Source organism: Amblyomma americanum, chromosome 7 (assembly GCF_052857255.1).
Source record: "Amblyomma americanum isolate KBUSLIRL-KWMA chromosome 7, ASM5285725v1, whole genome shotgun sequence".
In the NCBI taxonomy this organism is placed as follows: Eukaryota; Metazoa; Arthropoda; class Arachnida; order Ixodida; family Ixodidae; genus Amblyomma; species Amblyomma americanum.
Genome location: NC_135503.1, coordinates 169,448,787 through 169,473,637, shown reverse-complemented (window position 1 = coordinate 169,473,637; position 24,851 = coordinate 169,448,787). Strand labels below are relative to the sequence as shown.

Below are 24,851 nucleotides of genomic sequence, written 5' to 3'. Positions count from 1 at the left end.
AACGGAAGGCTATTATAAGCACACTGAATGACCCTTTTCAGGGACCCTTTAAAAGCACGCTAATTATCGTTTGCCCTGGTTTTGTGCTGCCTCTTCGGTTGCATTCCGAGATGCTTTATAGCCAATGGGCCACATGATTGCAGTTGTAGGCTTTGTTTGCTCCAGTGTACCGACTAAACACCGTTTGCCTACACGGGACTAGCGCATCTACGTCACCACTGCCACCTGAATTTCGGCTCGTGCAACGCACGCCGCTGTGCAGTGGAGGAAGAGGAAAAGGTCGAGCGTCGCTTGCGGACAGCGGCCAGGGCGGGGACACAGCAGGGGCCTGCACCAGCGGCGGTGGCCTCTACACCCACGTGCGTACGCCTTCTCGTTTCGGGCGATGATGTCCGCCACTAGTGCCGGTGTGGCTAATGCGGCCACTGTGGGCCTCTACGGCACTGCTTTGGTAGCGGCGAAGGAGTGCATTTGCATGAGCAGGTAGTCACCGTAGTTGCCAGCAGCGAGAGTGAAATACAATGGCGAATAAGAGCGGGGAGCCGTGCATTTGGCAGCTGCTGCTCTCCGATCGTGAACGGCCTCAACACCCGTATCCGTGAAGGGGAAGGTATTCAACAGTTGAACATTGGCAGTACATACATACGGCGCATACGGCGCAGAGAATTGGGGTAATGAAAAGGCTTCAAATTAAATGATATGGAAAGGCAAATGATAGCTGCAACGTTAGGAGACAGTGAGAACGCATAGTCTGTCTGGGAACAAACGTGCGTAAATGACGTTTCAGTTGGCAGCAACAAAAGAAACGGACTCTAGAAGTTTAGACAGAAACCGATCGTTTCTCGGGAGAAACGGACTGACTCCCCGCGGTAGCTCAGTGCTTAAGGCGCTCGTCTACTGATCCGTAGTACGCGGGTTCGAACCTGATCGCGGTGGCCGCGTTTCGACGTAGGCGGGATGCAACAGGCTCCCGTGTGTTGTGAGGTGTCAGTGCACGTTAAAGGTCGCCAGGTGGCCGAAATTAATTCCGGAGACCTCCACTACATGGCACCTCTTTCTTCATTCCTCCTTGAAGTCCGTCCTTTATCCTTTCCCTTACGGCGTGGTTCGGGTGTCCACCGAGATATGTGAGACAGTTACAGCTTCATTTCCTTTCCTCTCATTTTTTCTTTCATTTTCATTTTTACGGACTGAATTCTAGGGAAAGGCAAGCGTGGTGGTGCAGATGAGGTCAAGAAGTTTGCGAGGATAAGGAATGCACAATAGGCGCTAGGGAGAGGACAGGTGGGAAAGGCCTTTCTCCTGCAGTGCAGGTAATTAATTTCATTATGAGAGTCTCTCAAAACAGCCGTTCATACTTTGTCGCTCCGCGCCTGCTTTCTGCGCGCACATTCGCGTAGGCAACCGATTGCCGACTGTCGCTGCGTGTGCTGAGGAAATGTTTCCCTCCTCACCGCTTGCCTGGGGGTCCAGAGTACTGCAGCGCATGCGTAGGAAACGCGAGCGGGTTTGCTTGCCTCGGACGTTGAACCATAATTGCATGGAGAACGTTGGCTCGTGAAGAGGGAGAGACAATTAGAACATTAGTAGCGAAGATCGAAACCTTCCACGGAGCACTTCTCACTCCAGTGAGCGCAAGAATTGCACGTAACACATAGGGCACTGGACATAGATGCGACGTGAATTAAGTACTTGAAAAGAACATGTGTCGTGCCACAAGTTTATGACGTTATGAAACATCAAAGGGCCCATGGGCTTCTCTTGCTCGTGCAGAGTGAATTTCGCAACCGCAGGGCTTAAATACAGTAAGGAAAACGTACCGCATAAATGAGCGCACGAACGCCATCATGAGAGGGCATCCAGCATCTACTGGGCACTCCTGCTCCTGTAGGCTTTGCATCCACTATTACCTCCGCATGACAGCTTCCTGACAACCCACTGAAAACCGAGGAGCGCATAGCAACAACAACGCGAAACACATAGCTCTGTGGATGAAAAACGTCCAGGTGCAATATATTTAAAATGCATTTGCAGGTAAAAAGCCGCCCAAGCAGCTAGAAATAATAGCAGGGGCAAGAAAGCCCCAAGAATCGTCCGGCGGGCGCAGGAAAAGTGCGCACAAACACAAGGAGCCTACAGTTTAAGCCAAAAAGATATCCAGGTGGGCACAAAAGTACTTGTACTGTATCGCATTCCTTGATGAGACTCACGTAATTGTGTCAAAAGGAAACATATAGTTTATCACAGCAAAAGCACATTTTTTGCCTAAAATAGAAATATTTTTATTATCTTTTGGCAGGGACAGCGCAGCACGAGACAAAGAAAAGACCGGCGGGACACGACGCTGAATAACAACCGGATTTTTAATGCACGTTCGTGGGATATGTACATCTTGCTCTTGCGAGAAGGAAATGACAGAAGAAAGAACCCATAAGATGCAAACGTTGTAGTAGATTAGGACTATGCACGCAGATAATCAATTTCGCTGTCACGAAGCACTATCGAAGGTATGCGCTGACGCATGCGCCGCTCTTTTTTCTGATGTTGAAGGCTCCTTCAATCCCCCTGGTCCGTTGATGAAAATCTTATGGTTTTTTTGTTCCGTCTTTTCCTTGTTGCACGAGCGAGATGTATATATTCGACGAATGTGCATTAAAAATCTGGTTGTTAGCGTCGTGTCCCGCCTGTCAATTCTTTGTCTCATGCTGCGCTGTTCCTGCCACAAGATCATGCACCAACCAGCCCAATTTTTCACCTTGCTAATATAGTTATTACTTGTTGAAGCAAATGGTACCGTGTACTGCGAGGATGTTTTGCATGTCCCCAGGGAGTTTCTGAAAGTAACCTCTGAGAACTAGCTTCGTGACTATTAGGGCTGAATCAGCCAACTTCGAAAAATTATTTTAGTTGTTCTGGAAAGCATAGGTTGGGACCTTTGCTAGTCGTGAAGCTTTCCTTAAACCTTCTGCACTATGGGAGGTATGAAGAATGATCCGAAGTGATACTGTACAAAATATTATTACCTTGCACATGATAGAGTGCACAGTAACTACAGCACACGTGACATTAACACATTTCCGACGCTCTGGAGGATGGCGATGGAGGAATAACTAGGAGTTGCGCAGTGCTATAATTATCTCCATACGACTCATCGCACCGGCACTGCACAGGAAGAAATCAAATGAAAGACAGGGGAGAGGCGGCAGTCCAGGAACAGAGAGGATACCGCACTCACCGAAGGCGTTAGGGGCTGACCGAGGAGTATGGAAAGGGGGATTTCACTTGAGGCGGCATAATCAAGGGGAGTCGATCAACCACGGCGAGGACGAGGAGCCGAGGCACAAGCGACAGGATTATCCACTGATACGCTTGGAGCATCCGAGGAGCCATACCAACAGGAACGTCTGCATACACTGCCCGTCCCCAGCATGCGCGGCTGTTTCCACCAAAAAACTGAAAAGCACTATTATGGCTATCCCTCAACGCACCAACCACGCCTCATGACAGAAGTGCGCGAAATCACCGTCTCAACAGTCTGAGTGGCTGCTTCATGTTCCCCTCAATCCATTGAATGGGCGCCTTCAGTGAAGAATAAACAAAATAGAGGGAGGGGGGATCTACACCCAACGGCCATTTCCAAGATCAATCAGGAAAGCAGCACGAGCGATGCAGGTTGTAGTGTAGCCGGTAGAGCGGTGCACGGGCCGCATTCTCAGGCACGAGAATCCGCGCTTGGCCCAGACCTGTAGCTTCTAGCCAGAACCCGGCCCGGACCCCCTACATCATCACTGTACTGATCCTTGACCCGACCACGCAACTTCAACCAGAGTAGAAGACTTGGAGAGTTGCTATGTGCTCACTCTAAAAACAGCGCAAACAAGACAACGACGACGGAAGGAAGCGCTCGTGTTGTCGTTTCCTTCCATCGTCCTTCTCTTGTTTGCGCGTTTTTTTAGGATGACTCAACCATAGTCCTGGCCAGGGCCCCGGCCCGTTGACGTATTAGATGAAAACGTAAATTGCTGGGTGGAAGCCATCTCCCGCTGCACAAAAAGTGGACAGCAAAGACGCTCATGTCACCATATCATTTGAGAGGTGCTGCCCTTCGGCCTCTGTTTCGCGCCAGCAACCTTCGAACGCATGATGGACACCGTTCACACTGGGTTTAAAGGGCAGGCGTGCCTAGCGTTCGTTGCCGATGTCGTCGTTTTTGCTCATAGCTTCGAGGAACACCCCTGCCGGCTGAGAATGGTGCTGCAGGACCTCCATTCCGCGCAGTTAACGATAACACTACAGAAATGACACTAAGGTGTCAAGAGCTCAGTTTTCTTGGTCACGTGATCAGTACTGAGGGCGTTGAATCAGACCCCGAAAACACCGCTCCTGTGGAGGACTTCCTGCGCCCGACGGGCAAAAAGTTCTTTCTAAGGATTTTGGGCCTCTGTGCTTTACTATAGGCGTTACGCCAAAATATTTTCATTAGCTGCCGAGCCCCTTACACTACTTACAAGAGATAATGCTCCTTTTTCATGGCACGAGGATCAAGAGGCCGCCTTTAACAAGCAACACAGGCGGCTTCAGACTGTCCCGGTACTCGCCAATTTCGATGCACAAGCTGCAGCCGAAATTCATACCGATGCCAGTAATCTTGATCTTGTCGCTATATTCGTGCAATGGCAAGATGGCAATGAGAAAGTTATAGCGTACTCCAGCCGCTCCCTCTCGAAAGCAGAGGCAAATTACTCCACCACAGAGAAGGAACGCCTTGCGGTAGTCTGGGCGATTAGCAAGTTCCGAGTTTATCTGTATGGTTGCCCGTTTCGAGCTTTGAGTGATCACCATTCGTTATGCTGGGTTGCCAAACTCCAAGACACCTCGGGTCGCCTTGTGAGGGGGCGCCTCCGGCTCCAAGAATACGATATCACGGTTGTCTTCAAGTCCGGTCGTAAGCACAACGATGCCACTGCTTGTCAAAAACACAGCATTCGACAAGAAGTCAACGCACAAAAACCAAAGCCACCACCAAAATGCGTCACTTTACTTTATGTCGGAGGTGTCAGCGAAACCATCGCCCGAATCCTGAAAAAATCGGGTCTCCAGGTTGCTCACAAGCCCACAAACACTGTTGCACTTTGCCTACCTGTTCCCAAAGACCAGCCACTGAGAGAAAGAGCCCAAGGCATTGTCTACCAAATTCCATGCGCCGACTGCGACGCAAGCTACGGCGAAACGACAAATTTCAAAGAAAGAATTCGGCAACACAAAAACGACGTCCGCAAATTCGCAAGTGAGCGCGATCCAGTAGCCGAACATTCCGAGGACTCCGACCATAAAATAAACATCGAAGAAACCCGCATCCTCGGAACCGAAACGAATTACCACAAAAGGCTCTTTCTGGAATCCTGGCATATCCAAACCACGCCGAACAATATCAACCGCACAAAAGGAAACCTGCCCCCAGTATATGCCCAGGGACTTCGCTTTTCAACTCAACGAGAAAAAGTCGCCATTCACCACCTCCCTGCAGTGCGCCATCGTGACTAACAACCCAACCCCCCTCCCCATCCCCCGCGCAGTTCGCGTCACAGCTGTCGTTCCTTTGAACCCCCCCCCCCCTTCCCTCCATACTTAAAAGACGATAGCTGATGCCCTCAGTCACCCTGATTAAGGAGCCGAGTCGGCTTCGAAACGTTGGGTTAAAGTTAAAATTTTTGTTGGAGATGTGCAGTTTATTATAAGTCCTCAAACCCAACCAGACAGGCAAATCTGTCAAAATGCTTCGTTTCCAATATATTGTTACTGTTTAGGAGATTTAAAATATTCATAGCAGAAAAATCTTTGAAACTACACTACACAGACTACACTCTCCAAAAGGATTGCGCGCTGAGCTGAACTTAAGAGAATACAAGAGCATAAAAAGGGTGACATAAATTGTATGCTTTTGTGGTCAAATGTTTGGTCACCAAACAGCCCAGAGCTTATCACTTGTCAAAAGAATTAAATAAGACCGCGTTTCACCATCAGTTCTCAGCCTCAGTGAAGAAGATACATATTGCTACGGTTGTGCTTGTGCTTGGAACGCTCGTCCGCTCGTGCTTGGTGCGCTCGCGCTTGGAACGCGAAGAGGACGAAATGCGTTTCTGCTGCTGGGCTTCGCGTGCCCGGTTGTTCGGCTGTGTGGCTGTAAGCTGTTTCCCTGTAAATATATTTTTCCCTTTTGGTGTGCACATCTTCACGTTACATTATTGGTGTGAGGTGCTGGGTACAGCCACAGCAAGCACGGAACTTCGCAGCGGTCGTCAGCTCGCCGGCTCTTCAACCATGACCAGCGAAGGGGCCGCTCCGTCGGCGTCCGCCAACCCGGCGTTCATCATTGCCCATCCGAGAGATCCTGGGACCTTCAACGGAACGGACGGCGTCGACGTGGAGGACTGGCTCGCAATGTACGAGCGCGTGAGCACACACAACAGGTGGGACCCGACCCTAAAGTTGGCCAACGTCATCTTCTACCTGACGGGCACTGCCAGGGTATGGTTCGAGACCCACGAGGATGAACTCACCAGCTGGGATCTCTGCAAGCGCAAGCTTTGTGACCTGTTTGGTAAGCCATTCGGGCGTCAGCTCGCTGCGAAGAAGGAGCTCGCATGCCGTGCACAAACGTCCACAGAGTCCTATGTATCATACATTCAGGACATATTAGCTCTCTGCATGAAAGTCGACGCCACTATGTCAGAGTGCGACAAAGTAGGTCACGTGCTCAAAGGCATCGCAGATGACGCCTTTAACCTTCTTGTATACAAGGACTGCGGAACGGTTGACGCAATCATCAAGGAATGCCGCCGGTTCGAACAAGCGAAGAGCCGCCGAATTTCTCCGCAGTTCACGCGGTTGCCGAATACGACTGCGACGTCGTCCTGTGTAGACTCGACTCCACCGAGCCGTCTGCCGACATCTGAGAGCCTGACACGACTTGTGCGCCAAGAAGTAGAGGCAATGTCCCCCGTTGCGTTTCATCCACCCGCAACAGACAGTACTCCAGCAGTATCCCTTATACAGGCTGTCGTTCGCAAAGAATTTGCCAATCTTGGGATTCAACCTGTTTGCTCAGTTAGTGCCCCATATGCTCGCCGCATGTCCCCGGAGCTCGGTTCTGAACGTGCATACTACCCTCGACGCAGCCGCAATCCAGATGAATGGAGAACACCTGATGACAGGCCCATCTGCTTTAACTGCTCCCGAGTTGGCCACATATCTCGACACTGCCGAAGCCGTCCGTCCTCGACCTACAGCCGCTACCCGCCGGGTTCTGCATATTCCCGCCGCTCTCCCTCGCCCTCGGAAACGACCTCTTCTGGCCACAACGCTCAGACCCCGCTTACCAACCGTTCGTCGTCACCTCAGCGCCGTCGATCTCCATCGCCCCGACCTCGCCGCCCTTCGTCGCCGGCCCCATATGCCCGCTCCCGGTCGGAAAACTGATGGCTGCAGCGTCTGGGGGTGATGCTGCTCTGACGACCCGACCAGAAAACCCTCCTTTAACTCTTCATGCTCATCGGAACATCCTTAACGTCGACGTGGACGGGGTCCCTGTTACCGCTCTGATCGACACTGGAGCGCACGTCTCAGTCATGAATGCTCGTCTTCGCCGTCGCCTAAGGAAAGTGCTCACTCCTGCCCCCTCAACTGTGGTCCGTGTTGCAGATGGCGGTATGTCTATTGTCGTCGGAATGTGTACTGCTCGTGTTTCAATAGCCGGCCGCCATACTTCTGTGCTCTTCACTGTCCTCGAACACTGCCCTCATGACATCATTCTCGGCCTTGACTTTCTCACCGACCATTCCGCCCTTATAGATTGCGCCACAAGCATCGTTCAACTCGCTCTACCTGTTCCTTCAGAGCCACCGGATCCAATTGTTCACCGACTGTGCACCGCCGACTTTGTCCGCCTGGACCCCGATGCCGCCACTTATGTCCGTTTCTCCTCGGTCCCGCCAGTTCCCGATGGTGACTACATCATTACTCCGGTTCCTGATGTGCCCTTTACACGCAGTGTTGCCCTTGCGCATACAGTTGTCACCATGTCGTCAAATCAAGCGTCCCTTCCGGTTCTCAACTTTGCCTCTTACGTTCAGCCGCTCCCACAAGGTATGTCGCTCGCCACGCTGTGCCCTGCTGCCGAATGCGTCGTATCGGCGGTGAGAAGCGTCCCACCCTCGTCGAACTGCCGCGACTCTGACGTCCCACCACCTGATGAATATGCAAAAATGATTGCTGCTGACCTCTTACCAGGGCAAGCTCACGACCTTCGGTATCTTCTGTCGTCTTTTCGCGACATCTTTGACTTCGATGACCGCCCTTTGGCTCGAACATCTGTGGTCACGCATCGCATCAACACCGGTGACGCAGCTCCTATTCACAGACGACCCTACCGAGTGTCCAGTACAGAACGCACCATCATACAGCAAGAGGTGGACAAGATGCTCAGTAAAGACATCATAGAGCCCTCGTCGAGCCCTTGGGCCTCACCAGTTGTGCTGGTTAAAAAGAAGGACGGCAGCTGGCGCTTTTGCGTTGATTACCGGCACCTAAACAACATAACAAAAAAAGACGTCTATCCACTCCCAAGAATAGACGATGCTTTGGACTGCCTTCACGGAGCCAAATTTTTCTCTTCAATTGACATTCGGTCCGGGTATTGGCAAATCTCTGTTGATGACAATGACCGCGAAAAGACGGCATTCGTCACACCGGACGGCTTATATCAGTTTAAAGTTATGCCATTCGGTCTCTGTAATGCGCCAGCTACCTTCGAAAGAATGATGGACTCCTTGCTTCGCGGCTTTAAATGGTCCACATGTCTATGTTACCTCGACGATGTTGTGGTTTTTTCGCCCACGTTTACCACGCACCTCGAAAGACTGGCGAGCATTCTTTCTGTCTTCCGTCGAGCCGGGCTACAGCTCAATTCGTCGAAATGTCAATTCGGTCGCCGCCAACTCACCATTCTCGGACATCTAGTCGACGCTTCTGGTGTCCGCCCGGATCCTGTTAAAGTTAAATCCGTCAAGGACTTCCCTATTCCGCAGTCGTCTACGGATGTGCGCAGCTTCGTCGGCCTCTGCTCGTACTTCCGCCGTTTCATCAAAAATTTTGCCGGCACCGCTCGCCCCCTGACCGACCTTCTAAAGAAAGACACCCCTTTTACCTGGGGCCCTGCCCAAGAGGAGGCCTTTTCTTCGCTAGTCGACTTACTCACCTCCCCACCTATTCTGGCCCATTTTGATCCGACGGCTCCGACTGAAGTTCGCACAGACGCCTGCGGTTATGGGATTGGCGCCGTGCTAGCCCAACGTCGCCAAGGGCAAGAACGCGTTATTGCATGTGCCAGCCGCCTCCTTTCTACAGCTGAGCGAAATTACTCAATTACAGAGCGCGAGTGTCTAGCTCTTGTTTGGGCCGTAGCTAAGTTCCAACCGTACCTGTTTGGCCGTCCATTCTCCGTAGTGACCGATCACCACGCCCTTTGTTGGCTGTCTTCACTGAAAGACAGCCAACGTTGGACGTTGGACGTTGCGCCTCCAAGAGTATTCTTACACTGTTCATTACAAGTCAGGGCGTCTCCATCAAGACGCCGACTGCCTGTCTCGGCACCCTGTGGAGCCGCCTGATCCTGGAGACAACGACCTCGGCCCGTGCCTCTTCGCTATCTCCGATCTGGTTAACATCGCGGACGAGCAGCGACAAGACTCTTCCTTGCGTATTCTCATTGATCGCCTCAACTGTGCCAGCCGAGATCCTTCATTGCAACTGTTCGTCATTCAGGATGGCGTCCTATACCGCCGCAACCTTCGTCCTGATGGACCTCCGCTCCTGCTAGTCGTTCCCCAGCGTCTCCGTTCATCTGTCCTAGCGGAACTACACGACCTACCGACCGCAGGCCACCTCGGCGTCTCCCGCACATACGATCGGGTCCGACGCCGCTTCTTTTGGCCTGGTCTGTACCGCTCTGTTCGGCGTTACGTTGCCTCCTGCGACCTCTGTCAACGCAGGAAGAGACCATCAACGTTGCCTGCTGGCCTTCTACAGCCTATTGACGTACCTCTCGAACCATTCTACCGTGTTGGACTCGACCTTCTCGGACCTTTCCCGACGTCCTGCTCCGGCAACCGTTGGATTGCTGTCGCGACCGACTATGCGACCCGGTACGCTATCACGCGTGCGTTACCAACAAGTTGCGCAACCGATGTCGCCGACTTCCTATTGCAGAACGTAATCCTTCACCACGGCGCTCCACACCAATTGCTGACGGACCGCGGCCGCTACTTTTTGTCCCGAGTAGTTGACGATATCCTCCGGTCCTGTGGCACGCAGCATAAGCTCACTACAGCTTACCATCCCCAGACGAACGGGCTTACCGAGCGCCTCAACAGGACTCTGACCGATATGCTATCCATGTATGTCTCGCCCGACCACCGCGATTGGGACGTTGCCTTGCCTTATGTAACATTTGCTTATAATTCCTCGCGGCATGATACCACCGGCTATTCTCCTTTCTACCTTCTGTTTGGTCGGCATCCTGCGCTGCCATTGGATACATTACTACCGAGTTCTACTGCCTCGACCACAGAGTATGCACGTGACGCCATCTCCCGAGCAACTATGGCCCGTGAAATCGCCCGAGACCGGCTCACCGCATCTCAGACCTACCAGAAGTCAGTTTACGACCGCCGGCATCGCCCAGTACACTATCCGCCGGGCTCACTCGTCCTCCTTTGGTCTCCTTCTCGCCATGTCGGTCTCTCTGAGAAACTTCTACGTCAGTACAGTGGCCCTTATCGAGTTCTCCGTCAGGTGACCGACGTGACCTACGAGATTACACCTCTTCATGCTCCGACGTCGTCCACTAGCCCTTTGACTGACGTCGTTCATGAAGTCCGTCTCAAACCGTACCACACGCCTGCTACATCCTCCACTTAGCACCGGGACGGTGGTTTTGCGGCCGGGAGTTATGCTACGGTTGTGCTTGTGCTTGGAACGCTCGTGCTTGGTGCGCTCGCGCTTGGAACGCGAAGAGGACGAAGTGCGTTTCTGCTGCTGGGCTTCGCGTGCCCGGTTGTTCGGCTGTGTGGCTGTAAGCTGTTTCCCTGTAAATATATTTTTCCCTTTTGGTGTGCACATCTTCACGTTACAATATCAACTTAACACCATTCGCAAACGCACGTTCCATTCGAATACAGTAAAACTGCTGGAATGATACGTCACTCTGTGGTTTAGCAAAGAATATTGCAAGGTGAGTGTGAAAATGGCCGCACGCTAGGAAACGTAGAGCACAAATGAGCTGCGAATTTCTTGCCTATCAACGTTCCACGTTAGTGTTTTATCGTTTGCTGTCTACTCCATGGTAAAAAAAAAGTTTGACGTCGTCCATTCACCCACAATAGAGGAAAAGAAAGTGACGTGGCTGGTGGAGTCGTCTTGTAGCGTTAAAATTATAACACGTTTACTGTCCAAGGATGATCAAATACAGTCGTGATGTGAGCACTGCGCGCAGCACGTGCCATACAAGCATGCATATTAATTTACTCGGCCCTTTTCTGAACATAATAATAATAATAATAATTGGTTTTGAGGGAAAGAAAATGGCGCAGTATCTGTCTCATATATCGTTGGACACCTGAACCGCGCCGTAAGGCAAGGGAAAAAGGAGGTAGTGAGGGAAGAAAGAGGTGCCGTAGTGGAGGGCTCCGGAATAATTTCGACCACCTGGGGATCTTTAACGTGCACTGACACCGCACAGCACACGGGCGCCTTAGGCGTTTTTCCTCCATAAAAACGCAGCCGCCGCGGTCGGATTCGAGCCCGGGAACTCCGGATCAGTAGTCGAGCGCCCTAACCACTGAGCCACCGCGGCGGGGCCTTTTTCCGAACGGAGACAGTGCTTTTGGCATATCTGATCTTGAATGGTCGTAAGCAGGGAGAAATGCGTTGCGTTCAAGAGACGACAGGCAATATTCTTGCGCGGAGGAGACGAAGGATCAGAGCATGCAGCGAAAGAAAGCTTGAGAAAGTTGCACATTGCGCCGCTGCGATCGTGCGTTGTGCACGAATCGGTTCCCTCGGGCCGCTGCGCAGCCGGCTTAAAACAAAAAATAACAACAAGTAGCGGCTCGCGCACGCAATCCATGATAAAACATAGTTATTCATTACACCATAATATGATGGTAGGCGAACTAAAACCAAGTACGACCGTACGAAAAGGTCACTTACATGTACGGTTGAAATTTGGCGCCAAGAATCCGTACGATGAGCTCTCCCCAATGAACTGGCGTGCGCTGTTTCTTTCAGACGTTGACTCTTTCGATAAGATGTCGCTCACTCCAGCGTCGCACATAGATGAAGCGTGCACGATGAAGTAATCGCGGATTACTACCGAATTCACAACGCACGCGGGCCCTTACAACACACATGCACGCACACACACGCCCTGCAAAAACTACGACAAGCGTCATAAACAGCTAGGCAGCTAGGGTTAACAGCGGCAACAGCGGCTTGGTCATCAACTCTAAGGGAGCAAATAGTCAGTCCAAAAAGACAGGCACGTGACCTAAAGAGCGAAAGGAAAAGTAGGAAAAGAAAAAAAAACTGCTTCGCGTCTTGCTCTTGTTGTTGTTGTTGTTGTTAGCCTATCAAAAGATGGCACATACCCACACTGGGGGATCGGCCAAGAATCGGGTGGCTATTCACCTGAACGCAGTTAATAAAAAGGAAAAGCACGTGGGAGCGCAAGACCGGTGAATTCTTCCTCATGAAGAGAAAATGGATGAGAGTTGTGATTTCAAAATTGTAAGAATAATAATAAAGAGAGGGATTAAATAATAATGTTTAAGTCAAAATGTAATTTCGGCAGGGTGCCACGCCGCGCATCACCTCTTTCTCATTTCTCCTTTGACTGAGGGAACGTCACTCAACATATTTCCCAGCCATGAAGGAAGAAATAAAAGTTTTTCTACCTTCATGTTCCAAGTACTGTTTCAAGGTCACGCCGCCCGCTTGCGGAGCGACAGGCTTCTTGCATTCTTTTTGCGTGCGCCTCTCTGCCCATGCATGTGGCAGGTATTCTTCCGCGCTCTCGGCGCGTCCACAGCTCTTTCGCTCTCAGGGACAATGAGAGCGGCGAGACTTTTCTTGTCTCGACTGTTCCTCTTCTTCCATGCAGTATGCGTTTGATGCGTTTCTGGTAGCCAGCTATTACGCAGTATGGGTAAATACGCTGCGTTGCCGTAAATCTTTTGTCTCTTTTACTACCGTATACGGAAAGCACTGCAAAATATTTTATCAATAAATTTCCTCTCCCGTACTTCAAAGTCATTCATAGAACTGGCTAAAAAAGTGAAGTAAATGCAAGAGCATTACTAATTGCAGGTCATATATAGTAACAGTTTGTAGTATTCATGATATTTCAACATTCATCGTTGCTTATGGGCCGCACGCTTCAGGATATTCCGAAGATAGCAAAAAGAAACCAACTCTGTTCCGAAGTAGTGTATTAAACTCGTGCCGAGTGTTCAGAAATTTCAGGCGAATGAAGGGGATTCCAGACGTTTGAACCTTTGAGGAAGATGGCGCTGAAGAGGGTTTCAAACAACAGTCGACCACTGCTGATGCAGCAGTTTTCACCTCTCATCACTCGAGTGTACGCGGAGTTCTCGAAATATTCTCAAGTATGGCTCTACTGAGCAGAAATTTCCCCTGCCAGCGCTCTGCCAGTCCAAGCACGTGATTGAAGTTTGAAGTTAATTTCATTTCAGTAAGGAATGAGAGACTCGAGACAACAAGTGAACGTTAATTCACTTGACGGCGCTCGGGCCCCATTACATGGCAAAAGAGCGAGGTGTCGGTAGTAACATTTGGTGCACTTACAATTTTGGCAGTACATCCCAGTCCATTTACGGACATTGTAGCTCTTACTACGCATAGTTAAGACTTTTTGTTGTTAAAGGTGGAGGCACAATATGAATGACAAACATGATGAGGGAATAATAGCAACTGTACATAGCAACAAACCCGCAAAAAATTCAAAAGGTACAGAAGAAACACACCTCACGAAAAGCAAAAAAATTACATTTGCGAGAGAAAGAATGAATGTATTCTTTTCTTAGTTATATTTTCAATATTAACTTTATTTTTGCGAAAATAGTTTAACAGATTTGGCAGAGTACGTGCCCACATTTGCTGGCCAATCGTCGTTGTTACGAAAGGTACCGCCCAGTTATGGGCAGAACGCGAAGGATATGTTCGTGTAATTGTTGTTAGATTGGCGATCGGAACCATTGCGCTCTCAGAGGTAGTTATGTGCTGTTTGTAGCGAACTGCTAAGTTATAGGAGTAGCGATAGTGCACTGGCATTACTTCAAAAATTCTGAAAAGCGGCGCAGTATGAGTGCAGTAGTCTTTTCCAGCTATATGGCGAATAGCCTTTTTTGTAGCACATATATACGATTTAAATTTGTTTGTGTAGTTGTACCCCATACAAGGAAACAGTAGTTTAGTTAAGACGAGAATAATGAGTTATAGATATGCAGCTTAATTTTCGGCGGTAGGAACAAATGGAGTTTTGCTAAAATACCTACTGTTTTTGACAGGCATGAAATTAATCATTTATGTGCCTATCCCAGGACATATTTTTTTTGAAATAAACACAAAGTGTTTTCATCTCATCAACATATCCAATAAGACCATGGTCAAAAATAAGATTATTATTTGAGGGCATGATAGGCATCGGAGACTGTCTTGTGGAAAAAAGCACGGGTTTTGTTTTGGCTACATTTATCTTCAGTGAATTAAGTTTGATCCAGGCGCTTAAATTTTCCAATGATTGAATAATGTTATAAACAAGCTGGCTGTGATCATTGTTTCGAAATAAAGTGTTGTGTCATCGGCGTATATTATATATTCTGGCTTTGTACTAATGTTTACAATGTCACTGACATAAAAGTTAAACAATAGGGGCCCTAGGATGCTTCCTTGAGGCACGCCTTTAGTAACTCGCTTATAAGAAGAAAGATTTTCGCCTATTACAACTTTTTTGTGCGCGATGCTCCAGGTACGAACGTATTAAGTCTAGGGGTACACATCGAATTTCATGTTTCTAACTTTTTTACTAGACTGGTTATTTAAGCGGTAGAACGCTTTGGAGTAGTCAATGTATACACCAGCAACCCGCTCTTTATTTTCAAATCCTTTCCGTATAAATTCTTTCTGTGCCAGGAGGGCCAGTTCAGAGGATCGGCCTCTACGAAAACCATATTGTGCGGAACTAATTAGATTACATTTTTCTGCAAATTTAATGATTCTAGATTGTATTATTATTCTAATGCCTTAGAAAAAACAGGTAGTATAGATATCGGCAGGTAGTTCGACAAGTTGTATTTATCACCCCCCTTGTACAGTACGACTACTTTTGGTGCCTGCATTTTCTGGGGAAAGTTTCCTGTGGAAAAACCAAATTATATATAAATAAAAGAGGTGGTAAGATTAGATCTAAAATATGTTTCACCGGCTTAATTTCTATGTCATCGATATCACGAACCGTGCTATTGCTCAAAAAAATGAATGCTGTATGAATCTCACTCTCATCTGTGGGACTCAAGTAAAAAGTCTCACTGTTTCTATTGATTCCATTTATAGCTTCATGATGATATGAACTAGAAACTATAACAAAATCATCAGTGAATCCCTCCGTCAACTCAATGCCAGAAACCAGGGTGTTTTTTATTGTTTATTCGCTAACGCCATGATCTGTAATAGAAGGGTTTAGGATCTTATTAATGTTTTTCCAGAGAACATCCGGTTTAGAGTTGCACTCTGGCTGAAAAAGATCGTAAAGGTATTCTCGCTTCTTATTCCGTGTAAGGGCATTGATTTTGTTCCTATGGCGTTTAAATATGTCCCAGTCATTAGTGTCTCGTGTGGTTACGAACTTCTTCACCAATTTATCTATATTTCGTATCATTTTAAGACATTCTTTCGATATCTGAGATAAGGTTTCTGAGATCTTGTTGGTTTTTGCTTAGGGACTGAAATAAATGATACGAGATACGCGTTTAGACATAGAGACAAGAAATTATTATACGCTTCATCAGAGGTTTCTCAGCTATATTCGAAATCCCAGTTTGTGCCTAGGAGAATAGTGCGAAATTTTTGTAATGTGTTATTGTTTATGCTCTGCAATTTTGGGCTAACGCCTGGCTTCTTCCGCCTGCCTTTTGATGTGGTTCGACTAAATAGCAAAATTGGCATGTGGTCACTGATATGTGAGGCATAAACACCGGAGGTAGTATTCTGTATAGCTATATTGGTTATAAATAGATCTATTGTGGCTGTTTGGTGTCAAGCGTGTAGCTGCTTCAATTAGGTTGTTAAATCCATGTGAGTCAAGGAGTGTAACAAAGTTATCCTATAATGTAGATGGAGTTAGCATGTTAATATTAAGATCACTTCCAAGGATAAAAACGAGGTTATTTTTATTTTCATAATTAAGTGTCCTGTCAATGACACGGAGAAATCTAGAGACGTTACCCTCAGGTGGACGGTACATTACGACAAGCAGATATTTTTGACATGTTACAGCAAGACACTCTCGTACTCAACGTGGTAACAGATAATTCAAGTAATTCACAGTGAAATGATCGTTTTATATGCATAAGCACACCACCATTGCGTTTGTTTGGCCGGTTTAGAAAAAACGTGTTGTAATCTGCATCCGTCATGACGTCCGAGTCAGATGTAAGCATTATTACGTCGAACTGAAAACTAAAACTGTTTAAAAGAGCGCCTAATTGATCATCTTTGCTTTGCGCCGACTGTATATTTAAGTGAAAACATGTGAGACTGTTTTTACTATGGGGGAAAAAATTAGTTAAGTTCTACAGGTGTTATCGCCATTTCGGGATGCAGAAACACAGCACGAGATCAGGTAGGCACACGTTAGGCAATCTTATCAATGTCACGCTCACATTGCACATGTAGCACGTTTGACTTTTGTTCCTTACGAGCAAAGATTTTGCCATCCTTAACAAAGACAAATTTCCACTTCACTTCAAGCGACAGCGGCGTTTCGGGCGATTCGGTCTATTATGCGCGCGCTTTCATTTTATTCAGGATAGGCTACTACCACCACTAAATTTATGTTTTTGTTAAATATGGGTTCATCAGTGCGATTCAATGTGCGTCTTTTAGTTCAGTGTTATTTGTGCGTACAAAATAAAAGTCTCAATCATCCGAAGCAACTTACGATGATCAAGGAAAGCCAGTCTGTTTATACGCCAAAGCTTCATTTATTTTCGAGCTTGGGTCTTCGGGTTGCGTCTATCCACTGCAATTTACTGTTTACTGCTTATCATTGCTCATTAAAAGAGATAGTTACTTCCTGACCCATGAGCCATTCCATCAGAATTCACTATGCACTGCCGTAATATTAGTCCCTTGGTAACTGTTTGCTGTGCCACGCGGTTTCTTGCTGAATTCAATGCTTTCATAGCATTACTATTCGAAAAAATAGAGACAACTCTATTTCTGCCTATCTTTACTATACTTGACTGCATTAAAGCTGCGCGAAACAACTGAGAAGCTCAAAATGACGGACACGTACACTGAGTTTGAGCTAATTTCTGCTGTTCTAAAATGCAGCACAATTTCAGCAAGAGAGCCGCAAGAGACAGGTTGGTAATGTACTGAAATTGCGTTGGTCACCTCGCTCCGTGTTTATCAATTTAAGATAAGTTGAAATCGAACTGTTTTTGTGTGAAACATTTGTAGACGCTAAAACATGATCCGAGATTGCAGCTGTCTTGAAAACTGATTAATGTGGACTTCGCTATCTAGTGTCGAGAGAAAGGATCCGTAAACATGTTGGAAAGGAAACGTCTAAACGTATTTTACGCTGCGTTGAGGAGTTTTAGAGAGATCAGCAAACCTGCAACTGTGAGACCTGCCTAGTGTCATAGTAAAAGTGCTCTCAACGTAAAAAGTACATATATATATATACGCACATATTTGGTTGTTAGAGGCAAAATGCAAAGTTGGGAAACGCTTCAGTTAGCCATAGACTTATTTTGAGTCGACGTTTGGGACAGAGCCTGTTTTTTCTCAAGACTGAAGTTAGAGGGAACTTCCTCCTCTTCTTAAGGAGTTGGCACTGGCACACATGTACCACATATGAACAAAACGAAACAAACGGAGGCGGGAAAGAAGATGGGCACAAAGGAAAGAATATACTAGAAAAGAGAGAGAAATGAAAAAAACGGAACAAATAAAAACGAAAAACGCGCTGTCCCCCGCCGCCCACTCCGCAGCCGCGGGGAACCGACCCGGAACGAGAAAAAAAGAAAGAAAAACGAGAAGCGGGAGGGGATAATGGCCACCCCTCAAGGCAACAGAGCGGCGGCGAGTAAGGTGCACAGTGTTGGGATTCAGGTAGCGTGACTGGGCCGGAGAAGAGACGAGGACGATCGGAGGAAGAAAACTTGGAACACTTTATACAAGGACAATTTACATTATGCACAACTACAGGCAACTGAGAGTGCTTCTCAGTAATGAGAGCTTCTTAGGAGTCGGGAGTCTCTGATACCTCTCAAGAAGGGGGCTCTCTCCTGGTATCAAACCAGCAGCTCCTTAAATACTATTCGTATTCCCCAGATCCATAGCTGGGGAATACAGTTCGAAGAATGATGTCCAATCACACGATGGCACTGATGTTACCACCCACGGCAGGGCGGTCCTGATGTTTCTTCGCAGCTCGGTCGAGGGAAAGGGAACAGGACCCGGTCACGTTGTCGTCCCCCGCGCACGTGCGTCCGCACCGCGCCCATGTTGACCCGGAGGGCACCTGCATGACACAGGAATGCAGGCTGTCTCCCAGCATGTCTCGAAAGATCTTGTACTGGTGACCGGAACGCGGAAGCTCTGTCGAAGGTGCGGCACTCGGGCAATTGTTCAAATCCAGCGTGACTGAAGGGGACCACACTGATACCTCACTTCGTCGTGGCGAGGACCGGAACGAAACGCTTATGGTCGTCGCTGGCATTCCTGTTGAACACGTGGGGACGCTACTGTCGTCGCTGCTTCCGGCATTTCTGTTCGAACACGTGGGGACGCTATTGTCGTCGTTGCCTCTGGTAGTCCTGTAGTCACGTCTCCCCCAGAGGGCTCACCCACCCTCGCGGTGGCCTTCAGGGAATCGTCCCCATGCCCAACTTCGCCGAATTCCACAGCAGGAAGGAAACGTGAGCAAAACAGCACCCCCGCCGCCAGATATTGCGCCCGGAAGATGAACTGCTCGCACGTAGCTCGGCTGACTGGGCGTTCCAGGAACCAGATGCTCTTTGGGAATCTTCTGATGACTTTCAGTGCCGAAGCTCGGCATCGCTTCCCCTCGTCAGATGGCCGTTTTGGGAAATTCTCTGCAATGCTAGCCAAAAGAGATCACAGACGCCAAACTACACCTGACAAAAGCACATGCCCTCAGAACCCACTTATCCCGCCAGACCAAAACTCAGGGCCAGAACTGCACTTAGCAAAAAAACCAACTAAAACTTGAAGAGATCAAATATTTTGCCTGAATGAACACATGATGTCTCCCGACGAGTAGTATTGATAGGGCACCTGTCCAAGGCGTGTGCTCCCGCTCGAGGCGCACTTGGATAGGAAAAAAAATTCGCTAAATGAAATCAGGTTGCTGCTCAGAGGGCACGCGGTACGGGAATAGGTGACTTGATTTGGCCGACGTGGCGTTCAATTCTGCCCGCCCCAATACCTAGAGTCAAGGTACGTTACACCGCTCGCTCTTACTTATCCTTGGCCGAAATATGGAAACGTACTCCTAGGTATGTTACCTTATTATGAACAACATTACTGTGAAGGAAGTGGGATATATGCGCTCTCCATTAGGAAGAGAATATGAAATAAACCTACAAAACTGCAAATTTGGGGGACATCTCCTTTTGTAAAATCTTTACTAGCTAAAAGGCTCGGCTTATCCCGTCGGCATTTGTGTGGAGCGTGCCTTTCTTGTAGCGAACCTCGAAGCTGTGGTGCTGGAGTGCCAGGCTCCACCTCAGTAGACGACCATTTTTGGCGACATATTGTGCAGCCAAGTCAAAGGGCAATGGTTCGTTCCTCCTGTGAAACGGGACCCGGACACGTAGCATGCCAGTTTGTCTGTCGCCCAAACGAGGCATGCGCATTCTTTTTCAGACGTTCTATACGCCTCTTCCCGCGTGCTGAGCTTGCGGCTCAAGTAAAGGACAGGCCGTGTGTGCCTGTCATCGCTTTCCTGGCAAAGAATAGCGCCTAACCCGTGTTCGTTGGCGTCACATTGTATGATAAAGGGTTTCGAGATATCTGGCGCAGCCAGTATTGGGCGCTCGCTTAGGGCCGTTTTCAGACTCTGAAATGCATTCTCTTTCTTTTTGTCCCAAGAAAGATTCGCAGGCTCATTTTTCTGATCGCGTCGGTCAGGGGGCTGGCTAAATCAGAATAGCCCTTTACGTAATGCTTTTAATAGCCTGCTAGGCCATGAAATGCCCTGAGTTCCGATTTTGTGGTTGGGCGACGGTACTCCACCACGGCAGCCGCTTTAAGTTCTGCAGGTCTGCGTTGGCCTCGTCCAACCACGTGCCCAAGATAGTTCATTTCGGCGCACTCCAGGCGGAATTTTCCCGCCCTTACCGTTAAACCGGCCTCAAGCAGTCGGCTCAACACAATACGCAGGTGTTCAATGTGCTCCTCCCAGTTTTGTGAGAAAACGGCCACGTCGTCAAGGTAGGCGAGACTGAAATCTGCAAGTCCCCGCAGCATTTGGTCCATTAACTTTCAAAAACAGTACGGAGCATTTTTCAAGCCGAAGCTCAACATTACAGGGAGACACGTGCCCGCGGGGGACACGAATGCTGCGTACCTGCTGACGCGCTCAGTGAGTGGTACCTGCCAGTAACCACGAACTAAATCCAGTGTGGATATATATTCTGATTAAGCGACTGTTTCAACCCTCTCCTCGATGTTCGGAATTGGGTAGGTCTGGTCCACTGTGATTGAATTCAGTCTCCAGTAGTCCACGCAAGGTCTCGCATTTTTGCCTGGAACCTCTACAATAATGATTGATGACGTATAGTCACTTTCACAGGGCACTATGACGCCAAGTTCGCACAAACGGCGGATCTCCGTCTCAATGATTTCTTTTTGTCTTGGAGAGACACGGTACGGTTTGCTCCTGATTGGCTTTTCGCTGGACAGCTGAATGTCGTGTTCGACGAGAGTTGTTTTTCCTGGCTTGTTTGAAAACACCGCCTGAATGTCGCGGACGACTTTTTTCATGTCTCCTCGCTGATTTTCCGACAAACGTGGCTCTTTGTCGATTGAATTTAGCAGCTCATTCGCTGCCTGCTCGTCCTCATGTATGACATAAGTTATGTCTGAAATCTCTTACTCTGGCATGTTCAGCGCCATTTTAACCATGGCCTTACTCTGCACATAATGCTTCATCAAATTACTGTGGATTATCCGATTGTGTTTGCTCTTAAATTTGACCTCATAGTTGGTGTCCGAAAGCTTGGACACCACCTTAGCTGGCCCTTCCCATTGCACCTCAAGTTTTTTCCTTTTTGACGGACGCAGCAACATCATCTGGTCACCAGGTTGAAAGGTGCACTTGCGTGCCGATTTGTCGTAGTACACTTTAGACAGTGACTGCGCTGCTCTGACATTTGCTTCCACGAGGTCTCTGGTTTTCGCCAGTCTTTCCAGTAGTTTCAGGACGTATTCCACTACACAGGGATCCTCTCCGTAACCCTCCCATGACTCCCTTAGCATGCGCAATGGGGTCCTCAAGTCACGCCCGTAGGCTAGTTCAGCGGGGCTAAATCCTGTGCTTTCATGGGGGACGGATCTCATTGCAAAGAGTGCTGCTGGAATGCAGCCTTCCCAATCTCTCTTATGCCCAATACACACAGACCTGCATCTCTTTCTGCACTGAGTGCATACGCTCGACTGGATTTTACTGAGGGTGGTGAATGGTACTGCGGATTATGTTAATCCCACACCGTTCAAAGAACGTATCTCTGCATAGCACCCCACGCGAGAGAAAATTGACAAAAGGGCGTCACAACACATGCGAAACTTAGCTCCTTCAAGGGAATGGCCTCGGGAATTTTGGTCGCCCCGCACAGTGAGGTCAGAATGTAGCGACAGCCATAGTTGGACGCTGGCAGTGGGCCGACAGTACTAAACAAATAAACAGAATAAAATGCAGATAGGACAGGAGACTTTTGTCATCTAGAACCTCTTCGGAAGCCCGAGTCAGGGCAGAATCTGGAGCGCCGTGAGCTTAACTACACACAGTGCACTGTGCCTGAGAACACCCAGACACACACAAAAGAAAAAGAAAAAGGTGGCAAAACATCTGAGTTCGGGCAAGTGTCGTGTGGGAGGTAAAGGTGACTGGCGGGAGCACTTAGGCAAGGGTTCTTCAATTGCACCCCGCTCGGCAAGGTAATCGAACTGGGAAGATAGGAGTGGGATGGGGTAGGGGACGAAGAAATTTCTGTGAGCTTGAAAAAGATGTCGCTGGCAAGAAACGAGCGAGGTATGTCAAGCTGTCTCTCGTAATGTCAGCAATGGCCCTGCAAGGGGCGGATGGAGGACAATACACCTGGACTTTCATTAATGCCGCGAGGAATTGTTCCAAATTTCTAAATAAAGTACGACTCGCGTTGTCCTCTTTCCCGGATGCTGTGGAACCCACCCTGTAGGATTGTTAACTTAATTGCATCAAATGGCTGGTTTCTCTCATTACTGCGTTTTGACAAGGGAAGGTTTGGTAGGGATAAGATATGCGCGCGGTGGTTATTGAAGCGAATTTGTAGATAGTTGACGGTCTGTCCACTGTACTGCATTCTGCACAAACTGCATTCTAGGAGGTATATTACGTTCCAGGAATCACAAAGTTACCATTATTTTTCATTTGAAGCTTGAAGCGGTGCTTACTGCACAGCTTGATGTTTGTATGTGTTTGCAGACCTGGCATCTACTTTTTCTACAGGGCCGGCACCCCGAAACCGGCTGGTTATTTGTTTTTGAGTGCACTAGAATATTTTGAATGTTTTTTGGTCGTCTGTAGACCGCGTGAGGGGGAGAAGTGAAAATTTTGGTGAGGCGCTCGCTTTGTTAGAGAATGTTGAAATGTTTTCTGACGATTTTGTTTACGTTAGGCGGGTTACTGGTGAAGGTAAGTACGAGATTTGCCCGGTGATCTTTTTCCTCGCTGTAGCGACGTCCCTCCAGTATTTGCTCTCGGTTGAGTTTTAGATGCCTTTTCAATGACATTGTCGACAATGGCGGGAGGGTATCGTTGCTTAATAAAGACTTCTCGCATGCGTTTGGAATTTTTTACGAAGTTCTCGCCTTGGGAACATATTCTTTTAAATAGATGTGCCTGAGAATATGGGATGCTTGTTTTAGAGTGATGAGGATGGCAGGTTTTCAAGTGTAGGTATTGTTGGCGGTCCGTCGATTTTCTATATACAACGGTGGTAAGTGAGCCTTCGTTTACCGAAATCTCAACATCTAGAAAGTTAATTGTGGTGTTGAAGTACGTGTAAGGAAAGATATGTTGGGGGGGACGAGGTTGAAGTTTTCAATAAAAACAGTTCTTGCTCTGTGTCAGTCCATATTAAAAAGATGTCATCCAAGTAGCGTTTGTGTAGGGTTGCCTTAATGGGGCAATCTTTCAGATATTAGGATTCAATACTATGCATGAAGATATTGGCGTAGGTGGGTGCCATCTTTGCACCCATGGCTGTGCCGTTAATTTGCAAATAGTGTTCACTGTTAAATTTGAAGTTATTTATTTGAGTACGATTTTCGCCAGTATTTCTTAAACACGTGGGGTGGAGGATTTCTCTTTTCAGTTTTGTTCGTACGCTTTGATCAGAGATTTGGTGCCATCAGAATGAGGAATGTTTGTGTAGAGAGAGACTACATCTAGTTTAGTCAGGAAGGCTACCTCCGGGAGTTCGAGACCTGCTATTGCGCGAAGGAAATGGTTTGTTTCGCGTATGTAGGATGCGTGTGTTATTGGAATATGTCTAATTGGTGTGTCAATGTAACTGGAAATTGGTTCTGTAATCGTGCCGATGCCCGATACTATTGGGCAGCCAGGGTTATTCTTTTTGTGGATTTTCGGTAACACATAAAATCGGCTTGGCGGCGGGAGTAGTGCGGTGAGGGCTTTAGATAACCGTTGTGATATGTCAGCATTCTTCGCAAGCTGATCCAGACTCTCCGCTAAAAAATGTTGGTGTTGCGAAGTTGAGTCTGCTTCAAGACATTGATAGGAGCCAATGTTAGAGAGTTGTCTCAAGCCTTCTCAAGCCTTTTTCCCCATGCACAATTCAACAATGGAATCGCCAGCCTGCTTCGATTGTTGAATATGCTAACATTATAACCTTTGAGAGTGCTTTGCAAACTTACCGTTTGTAACCCTCTCCTGCCTGGGCAGCACTGCCGCATGCAGTATTTGAAAATAATTAAATAAATATCTGAATAAATAAATAGTTAAGCCGAAATTATAAGTGAAATAATTTTAATGCCTCTGGCATCTTTGTTAGAGTGAGGTGCTAAATCGTTTATTTCGTTCAGAACTGCAATTTGTTAACGGAGTGACACAGAACGTATCATGCCATCGGTTTTTGCGGACTTACTGCTTTTTTGAAACGGTACCCAATCATAAGTATGAAAGCAGATGCTCAGAATATTACTTATCGTGATTGTTAGCAGCCAAGAGCATGTTTGCATGC

At 48.0% G+C, this 24,851-nt stretch overlaps 1 protein-coding gene across 1 annotated transcript in view; it reads left to right on the top strand.

Annotated features, from left to right (window-relative positions):
* Nucleotides 1-276: 276 nt before the first annotated feature.
* LOC144097582 (putative 4-coumarate--CoA ligase 2) overlaps nucleotides 277-24,851 on the top strand; it is a 365,926-nt gene continuing 341,351 nt past the window's right edge. Inside the window, exon 1 of the mRNA XM_077630250.1 lies at nucleotides 277-359. The gene's annotated coding sequence lies outside the window, so the exon portion shown is untranslated. The remainder of the gene's footprint in view (nucleotides 360-24,851) is intronic.